At 48.9% G+C, this 8,662-nt stretch overlaps 1 protein-coding gene across 1 annotated transcript in view; it reads left to right on the top strand.

Annotated features, from left to right (window-relative positions):
* Positions 1-7,532: 7,532 nt before the first annotated feature.
* The window catches only part of TLK2 (tousled like kinase 2), a 54,994-nt gene continuing 53,864 nt past the window's right edge, over positions 7,533-8,662 (top strand). The window contains exon 1 of the mRNA XM_032805471.2: positions 7,533-7,541. The gene's annotated coding sequence lies outside the window, so the exon portion shown is untranslated. The remainder of the gene's footprint in view (positions 7,542-8,662) is intronic.

Below are 8,662 nucleotides of genomic sequence, written 5' to 3'. Positions count from 1 at the left end.
CTCCCCTCCCCGCCCCCAACATGCTATAAAAACTCCGCGGCCCACCTGTGCCACAACAACTGGTTTTCTGCATATAAAAGCCAGGGCTGGTGTTAAGAGGTAGCAAGCAGGACAGTTGCCTGGGGCCCCATGCTGCAGGGGCCCCTGTGAAGCTAAGTTGTTCAGGCTTCGGCTTCAGCCCCGAGTGGCAGGGCTCAGGGACCATGTGGTGGGGCTTCAGCTTTCTGCCCTGAGCCCCAGTAAGTCTACGTTGGCCTTGCTTGGCAGACCACCTGAAACCTGCTCTCAGCCCCCCAGGGGGCCCTGGGAACTTAGTTGAGAACCGCTGCCTTAGGAAATTAAATCTAAGTTGGCTGCCCTTGGTTGGGTAGGTTAGCAGCATCATGTTAGCTTAAAAACATTCTGAACATGTTGGTTCTGAAGCCCCTTGGTTGGAGAGATGTAGAGAAACTCAATGTATTGGGCCACATGGCCCATGCCTGTCTCCCCCTTTACCTCCATCCCAAAAGCTACATTGTAAAATTGAAATGTATCATTTCAATGAAGTTTTATAGTCTGTAAAACTAATAGGTGACACTGGCTCTTGACAACAAATGGACCAACTGAAAGTGGGTGTGGTTGAAAAGATGTTCCGATTGCAGAGTGCTACCATTGCATGGAAATTAAGGCCGATTCCAACACATCTGGCCTCTGCAGGAAGTCAGGTGGTGGCATATTATTTTTTAGTGAATCATGTGCTGGACTCCTAGTCCAGAGGCAGAAATCTTCTCTTTATCTATGGGCCAGGCATAACGTGGGTAACAGCATACAGATTCCACCGATGGGCCTTGATTCTGAACTGGGGGGATTCCTCGTAGGGGAGTCAGGTGAATTTAGTTTCTGTAACCTATCTAGTTTACTGAGACATCCTGAAAGAGTGCTTCTTAGTGCCAATTGTGGGACTGGGATTTTTGCTTTGTTTTTTTGTGATTTGGTCATTTTTCCACTAGCATCTGTACTGAGAGCAGCGTTGTCAACTCTCACAATTTAATCATGAGTCTTGCAATACTTAGGGTTTTCCTTAAAGGGCTCAGCTGCTGGATTCATGTTATTACTGGGGGGAAAATGTGTTTTTTTTGCTGTTAAAAAAGTAAGTTTCTAGATTGCATGGTTGTGGAGAAATGATTGGAAAAAAATGGAGTGCATCTGAAAAGCTCATAGACCAAAAGAAAAAGAATGCATAAACTATTATTATTATGTTTAATCTCATGCATTCTGACAGCCTGACTCATGATTTTTGACCACTTGCAGTTGGCAGTACGACGTGAGCCACCAAACACATTTCACATGAACCTCCACACAGCCCTCACATTTTAACAAATTTTGGTTGCCATTAATCTGGACTGGATTCAAAGCTGTGACCTTGAGGCAAAAATTCTCTATCCTATGGCTAATCCTGTTGCTTCATGTTCAAAATGCATGAATGGAAAAGTACTTGGGGAAGACTCCATGAGTGCCTACTAAGCCAAACTCAAGGAGAGAGAGATGGCTCTGACGGATGGACCATCAAAGCTAACAGGCAGATGGATGGTTCTTCTGAAACATGTAAGAAGTGCTATATATCAAAAATAGTACTAACATCATAGAAGGCCTGTCAAAGAATACAGTGATTGCCATTGGGGAAGATCAAAAGGAGGCAAGAACAATATTTGGAGTAGATTATCTGGAGAAATGGATGCTGCAAAAGAGGGGACCTTGGCAGAGAAAAAGATGGTGTAGAAGGGCTTACCTACCCTCTTGGGTGTGGACAGCATTTGATTGAGCATGTAATTATTAAACACATTTATAAATTTCCTATTGCTATAGTATCCAGCCTTTTACATCATCAAGAAAATACATTGATCCAAATTAAGGAATATATATTCTCTCTCTCTCCTCAATTCTCATTTATCTTCCCTCCAACCATCAAAACCAGCTTCCTTATAAAGACCAGAACTGGGGGACTAGCCAACCTCTACGGTTCCTTAAAAACAAAGAGTTGGGTTTTGCCTCACATTCAGTTAGAGCTGGATGGGAAACAGTTTTCTTGTCCTGTAAAACCATTTGAGATCTCAAAACATTTTCCCATCCCAAATCAGGATGAAAAGCTGAAATCTCAAAAACTGTTGCCAGCTGAAAATCTGGGAGAAAAAAAAATCAGTTTGGGTAAATCAGAATATTTTTTTTGATAATTTTGAAACATTTCATTTAGATTTCAACTGTTCTTATAACTTTTTTACTTTCTACTAATTTTAGCTTATAATTCTAAACAAGAAGTCATTTAGAACCAGAAAACTGAAAATTTTCATCTAAAAAAAGTCAAAAGGCACCATTTCAACAATTTTGACAGATTTTTCCAAAATAAAATTTCTAGTTGAAAAATCTGTTGAAACCAGCCCTTTTTCCCAATAAGGCTTGGTGCTGATTAATTGGATTTCTGATCCAAAAAAAAGTTTTGTTGAAAAATCCCCCACCAGCTCTACGCTCAGTCCAGAGCTGGCAGTTTCCTAGCAGCAGCAAATGCCACAACAAATAGCCCATCAGTGAGAATGTCCAGTCACCTGCTACTACAAGGTCTTACCTCAGGGGCCAACAGTCTTATTAACCATTTATTTTACAGTAGCGCCCAAAAGGCCCAAACAGGCTTAGTGGGCAGAGTGATGTACAAAGATACAGACAGAGCATCTACCTTAGAAAGCTTACAACTTCAAACACCTAAAGAGAGCGAGGGTGGGGTTATAACGTACAAGCAAATGACCACGGGGATGAATGGCACAGAGTGGCACTGATGAAGCATTATACTGAAGGCAAGTGATGAAGTGTAGTGAGAGGGTGTCTAATATAACTGAGTTCTAGGCTATGTCCACATTAGATAGTTGTATTCAAAAAATTCCCATCGGAGCTACCTACTTCAGCTGCCCAGGTGGGAATTCTGATGTAAAATTCCTTTGTGTCAAAGCACCCAGGGTTTTACAGACAGTAATTAACAGCCTGAATGACACTTGTACGTGTTTTGCAGGCAGTGCAGAGCAGGAAGCACGGGTGTCGTATGCAATTATCCATCCATCCATCCTACTTAAAATGGGTCGTGCCTCATTTTGCACTAGCTAAAGTTTCTGTGTGCCCTGAAAGAGAAGCCCCCAAGTGGCATGTGCTGCTATAGACCAGCTGGAGTTGGTAAAGACATGGATAGTCGTGGTTTCGTCTGCATCAGAGATGGACAGGATGAAATCTTGTGGCCAGGAAAAGATGGTTGTGGCCCAATTGTGCTAGGTCCTGTACAAACACACGGAAAATGACAATCCCTTGCCCCAAAGAGTTTCATCTTGCTCCAGTCTAACAGACATTAGCTGATGAGATGAACAGGTAAGTAGGGGGTACTGGGACATAAGGTCATAAGAATAGGATGTGTGCAAGCCTTAGTCAATTGGGTGGTAATCACAGCTCACCACCTATTCCTCTTGTCTGACCTCATGCATAACAGGCCACAGAATTTCACTCCGTGCCTGCTCTGAGCTCAGTAACTTGTGGTTGATCTACAGCATAATCTTTTAGAAAAACACCCAAGCTGGATTTAAAGAATCCAACTGATGGGGTATGGACCATATCCCTTGGTAAGCTGGTTCTGAACCCTGCTAGATGCTAGAAGAGCAGAGCAGTTGCTGGCCTCGCTGAAACAGAGAGAGAGGCCCAGATCCGCAAAGGGACGGAGACAGCGTGAGGCTGAGCATTGCCATGCCTTTTAGGTGCCTAGAAAACCACAGGAACAGCCCTGCAATCGACAGAGCCTGAATCAGCTGCCCAGGCTCCTATACAGTGAAAGGGGAGAGAGAGGCACCTTAGATTGTGAGCCAGAAGCCAGCATGTTAAACAGGGCACTTGCCTAAGCTAGCCAACGGGAGATGCTGACCAGGAGGGGATGTGCTAAGACATGCCCCCTCTCAGAGATAGGTACAAAGCTAGGAGGCAGTCCTTGCCTTATAACCCTTAGCTTGTGGCTAGGGTACTCATCCAGGGTGTGGGAAACCTTTTCCTTCTGAGGGGGAGAAGGAATTCGAACAGGGCTTTGCCACCTCTCGGGTGAGTGCTCTAGCTGCCAGGCAATGGGATATTCTGATGTGATCCTCAGTCCCTCCTCCTATTGAAATTGTTCCCCTTTAATAAAAATTTGAATAATTAAATATGAATTGGGGCTGAGAAAGAGTTAGAATGACTCTACAGCCTAGCAGTTAGAGCACTCACCTGAAAGGGGCTGCAGCCTGTTCAAATTCCTTCTCCCTCTCAGGAGGAGGGGGGGGCTTGAACCAGGGGTCTCCCACCTACAAGGTGAGTGCACTAGGCTATAGTTAGAAAGGAGCTCCTCTGTCTTGTTTTGTGTGAGCTCCCCTGAGGTAGCCTCTGGGCACACCTGCCGGACTGGGTCTCTGCACATGACTTAGATGGCAAAATGCCTCTCTTTCCCGCTTTGTGAATCGCACTGGGGCTTAAGCAGGAGATAGCTGTCTGGGCAACTAGAGTGAAGCAGGTGTGCCCATGCCCAGAGCCAGAAACGTGAGCGCCTAGGCTCCTTTTACTGCAAAAACTTAGGTACTGAGCGAGTTTAGGCGCTTACAGGTTTAGGGCAACAGCCAAGCAGGAATTTTGTGCATCCCAGTGGTGCCTAGTAGGACATAGGAGTCTAAGTACCTTTGTGGATCACACCCATAGAGCTCAGTAACCTTAGTACAGAACGAAAGTGCAGCTTGTAGCATCCCTCACTCTTCCCCAGGGGCTCCACATGTTGAACAAGCGATATGAAGAGACTGAACCCTAAGAGGCTCCACAACTGAGGAAAAGCAGCGTGTGGAAGAAGAGCAATATCCTAAATCTCTTCAAAGGAACAAGCAAAACTATAGTGAAGTGACTGCATCCATCCCGCTCCATGACTCAAGGCTGCTGGTGTAACAAAATAGCTTTATAAAGAAGTTATTGGACCCCGCTGGAGTTGACCTGCTTATTTGATACAATTCTCTCTGGCTGATTTTAACTGTACAAATGAATTTTACTTATATAACTGAATGTTAACTCCAAATGTCCCTAATAGTCCTCTAAACTGCGGTGATGAGTTGTAATAATGTGGATGGCTTGAGAAACATAAGTACTATAGAAGTCTCTTTTTAAAAAAGAACTTTCAAAATAGTTTTTAGAGATCCCTGTCACTGTTTATGTCCCCATCGTGCATCTCTTGGTGGGAGGTGAAATTTTGCTGCTACTTCCTCAGATTGGATCTCCTGCTGTGAAATAGGTTAAAGCACAGGAAATGCAGTTTACGAGAAAAGGCAGACATTTTCAAAGTGATTTGCAGAGCAAGTTTCCCCCCTCCCCTCCTCAACTTAAATTAACAATTTTTAAAATAAAATATTAGAAATGTCTTTACAGTGCTGCAGGTCTTTTCTTGTGCACTCAAATGGGATCTATCATTCCTTTAGTCCAACTCTATATCATCAGATTTGCCAAACTGGCAGAGATTCCTGTTCAACTGTACATTTATTTTTACTCTGTTTGCAGTAAAACAAAGTCTGACTGCAGTGACTGATTCTCCTCTGACATGCAGACGTACTGCCTAGAATACCTTTTCCATTACACTATAGTTTTGGAAGGCAAAACTTTTATCCAAAGCCCCAGCAACTTCCTTTCCTGTCCTTAATCCACGCCTGCCCCCACTTGGACAGGCATAGCCACTTCCTTTCTGAACCCCCCCCCCCCATTTGTTTGCTTTTCAGAAAGCTGATTCAGCCTTAAAGCAAAGAGAGTTGCTATGCTTTTGAGTGGCACTTTACATTCTCTCTGATGATGCTCCCAGGCTTTGGAAGAAAAGGGAATAAGAACAAACGACAAGGTAATCCACCATAGTAACCAGACTAAAAGTCCTTTTAATGTTGGAGTTTAGCAAGAGGCAATTGCAAGAGCAAGCCCCTGGCTTTAAAAGCGCAAGGAAAGACTACAGTTAACATAAAGTCACTTAGTTTTCTTCCACGGCGCAGCCTGCTTTTTGTGTGCAATATCCATATTTAATCAGAAGCTTGTCAAAAAGATTTAAGAAATGGCAAATTGGGGTGGAGGCATTCATGTTTTCTGATGTCTTTTTCTCAATTCCTCAGAGGCCCAATGATTGAGAGGTTGGGGCTCTTCTGTGTATAAACCCTTCCCTACAGGCTCCTTTGCTCCTCACTGAGAGGGAGTCATTCCCTGGGGAAGAGGAGACTGTCTTTGCAAACAAGGTCCCTGGTTGCTCAGAAAGAGGGAGGAATTCCCTCTGGGTGGAGATGGAGAGGAATTTTCTCTTCACGCCACAGGGAGTTAAGAGGAAAGCAGGGAAAGTGGATTCGTGCTGATCATCCTTATGCATCAGCTCTGTCTCCTCCCTCCGGGCCTGGTCTGCTGCTGCCAGTGCTCCTTGAAAGCATCCTCTTGGCTGGGGGAGCAAGGCAGCCTAGGTTACCCTTACCCCTGAGTGTTAGCACATCAGCCACCCACTCTGCCCCTCGCCTCCCATCAACAGCCTTGCAGTTCATTGGAGGGTGAAACAACCTGGGTGGGTATAAATCTCCACCAATCCCCTCCCTTCTGCACTAATTCAATTCTGCTGACCCCCACCCCAATCCCTCCCATGCAGGGGGGCCCCCTTCCTCACTGCATGCACAGCCACCCCCATCCCAGACACTAGCTCCTCCACTTGGGGCAGGCTCTAACCTCTCACCCTACCGAACCCCTCCTCCATGATGTAGCCCCTCCCCTCTACACTTGACCCCATTTCTCCTATCAGGTGCCTTGGCCCCCCCCCGCACACTCCTCTCCACCTGCACGAACACCTACCCCTCCTCAACCCCATGCATTGGCCCCTCCCAGCCCCATTAGCCCCTCCCCCTTCCTGCATTCACCCCCCACCCCATGTACCAGCCCCCGCCACACTGACCTCCCTCCCCTCCGCACTGACCTCCCCTCCCCCACAGCCGTGCAATCTCGCGAGAGAACACGCGCTTTCACTAGTGTGTTCTTGGCACCAATCATCCCTATCGGCCGGCGAGTCGGACCAGGGGCGGACCGGCGCCACCGACACCCCCCACCCCCACTAATCGCCGACTAGTCGGCTGACCGTGCAGGGAGGGGGGTGCCCGGATTTTCGTGCCCCCCCTGCAGCTCATGGACGCCCCCCCTTCCCCGGGGCCTTGCCTCCGAGGCAGTCGCCGCCCCCCTCCCCGGTCCTCACGCACCTTGGCGCAGGAGCCTACGCGAGGTCGGGATCTGCGCCTCCCCGGCGAGAGCTCGCCCCGCTTCCTCCACCCCCGGACCGCGTGGAGCCCGCTGCCCCAGCGGCGGCGCCTGGCTTCAGGAGAGGCCGCGGAGCCGCCCGGGCCTCCCCTCCGCCCGGTGGCCGCAGCAGTTCCCCCCCCGCCCCTCCCTGCCGGCGGCGGCGGGATCCGAGCGGGGCCCGGGAGCTGCTGGGCCGGCGAGGGGAGAGGAGCGGCGGGGAGCAGCGCCAGTGAGAGCCCGCGGCGGCTGAGCCGCGGGCCGGGGGCGGTGAAACGCGCTGGAGGGGAGCGGGGTCAGCGCGCCTGAGGGCGGGCGGCGGCCTGCGCCCCGGGCGGCAGGGGAGCGGCCTGGGCCCCGGCGGTTCTAGGGCGCTGCTGCGATGGGGAGCGGGGCCTGCTTGGGGTCCCTGCCCCGTGCGGGGGGACGGGGTAAGCGCGAGGCCAAGGGCGGCGAGGGCGGCCGGGCCGGGCACGGCCGTGATCCCCGGCCTGGCAGTTAGGTGCGGGCCTGTCGGGTAGAGGAGGCGGGAGGTTGCAGAGCCGCGCAGCAGCTGGACTGTGCAGGGGGGCTAAAATCATCCTTTGGAAAGACCCTGCTCCCTGATGTCAGACAGGGCCCCCAGCTCCTGGGAGACACTGAGAGTCTGGGCTGCCAGCAGCTCTCACCCAGGGGCATCCCCGAGCCCTGGGAGGCTGATAAACCCATGATGTCAACCCCCGTGCCCCCCAGCACCCCTATATCCCAGCCCACAGTCACTCCAGGGCTGGGACCCCGTGTCCAGACGGGCCCCATGCCACTCCACACCATTATTTAAGATGATTGAAGTATCTGCATGTTTGTGGGCCTGCTTCCCTGTCATCCCACTTCTCCCATCTCTAGCTTTTCTAATTTCCAAAGGAAAAGAGACCACTGACAGCTTCGTTAAATGGAGACCAGAGGATTTTATTAATCAGACGTCTCAATTTGTTAGGGGGTTTTATGGCTTATTCAGGGGCTGAGCGTGTGCATGTAAATGCCCCCAATGGATTCGCTTAGCACCTTGGAACTTAGATTTCCAGCATTTAGAGGAAATGAGATTTATGGGGACAAAATGGACAGCAAATAGAAGGAACAATTGTACGGTGGCTTTTCTAGAGGGCACTTGCTGCCCTTCAAGAACTTTCCGTGGAGCGGATGATCTTTATACAGCAAATCTGAATTCTCTCATTTTTTTCTGTCTTTCGCTCATGTGGAGAAATGAAACTGGAACAGATATTTCTGGAACTTACCAACTTGCTTAAAATGCAGTTGGCAAGATGTGACTCGCAATTCTAATAAATTCTGCAATTCCTCCCTTTTTTCCCCCTCAATT

The sequence above is a fragment of the Chelonoidis abingdonii genome, chromosome 21, assembly GCF_003597395.2.
Source record: "Chelonoidis abingdonii isolate Lonesome George chromosome 21, CheloAbing_2.0, whole genome shotgun sequence".
In the NCBI taxonomy this organism is placed as follows: Eukaryota; Metazoa; Chordata; order Testudines; family Testudinidae; genus Chelonoidis; species Chelonoidis abingdonii.
This window is presented reverse-complemented; position numbering and strand designations above follow the sequence as displayed.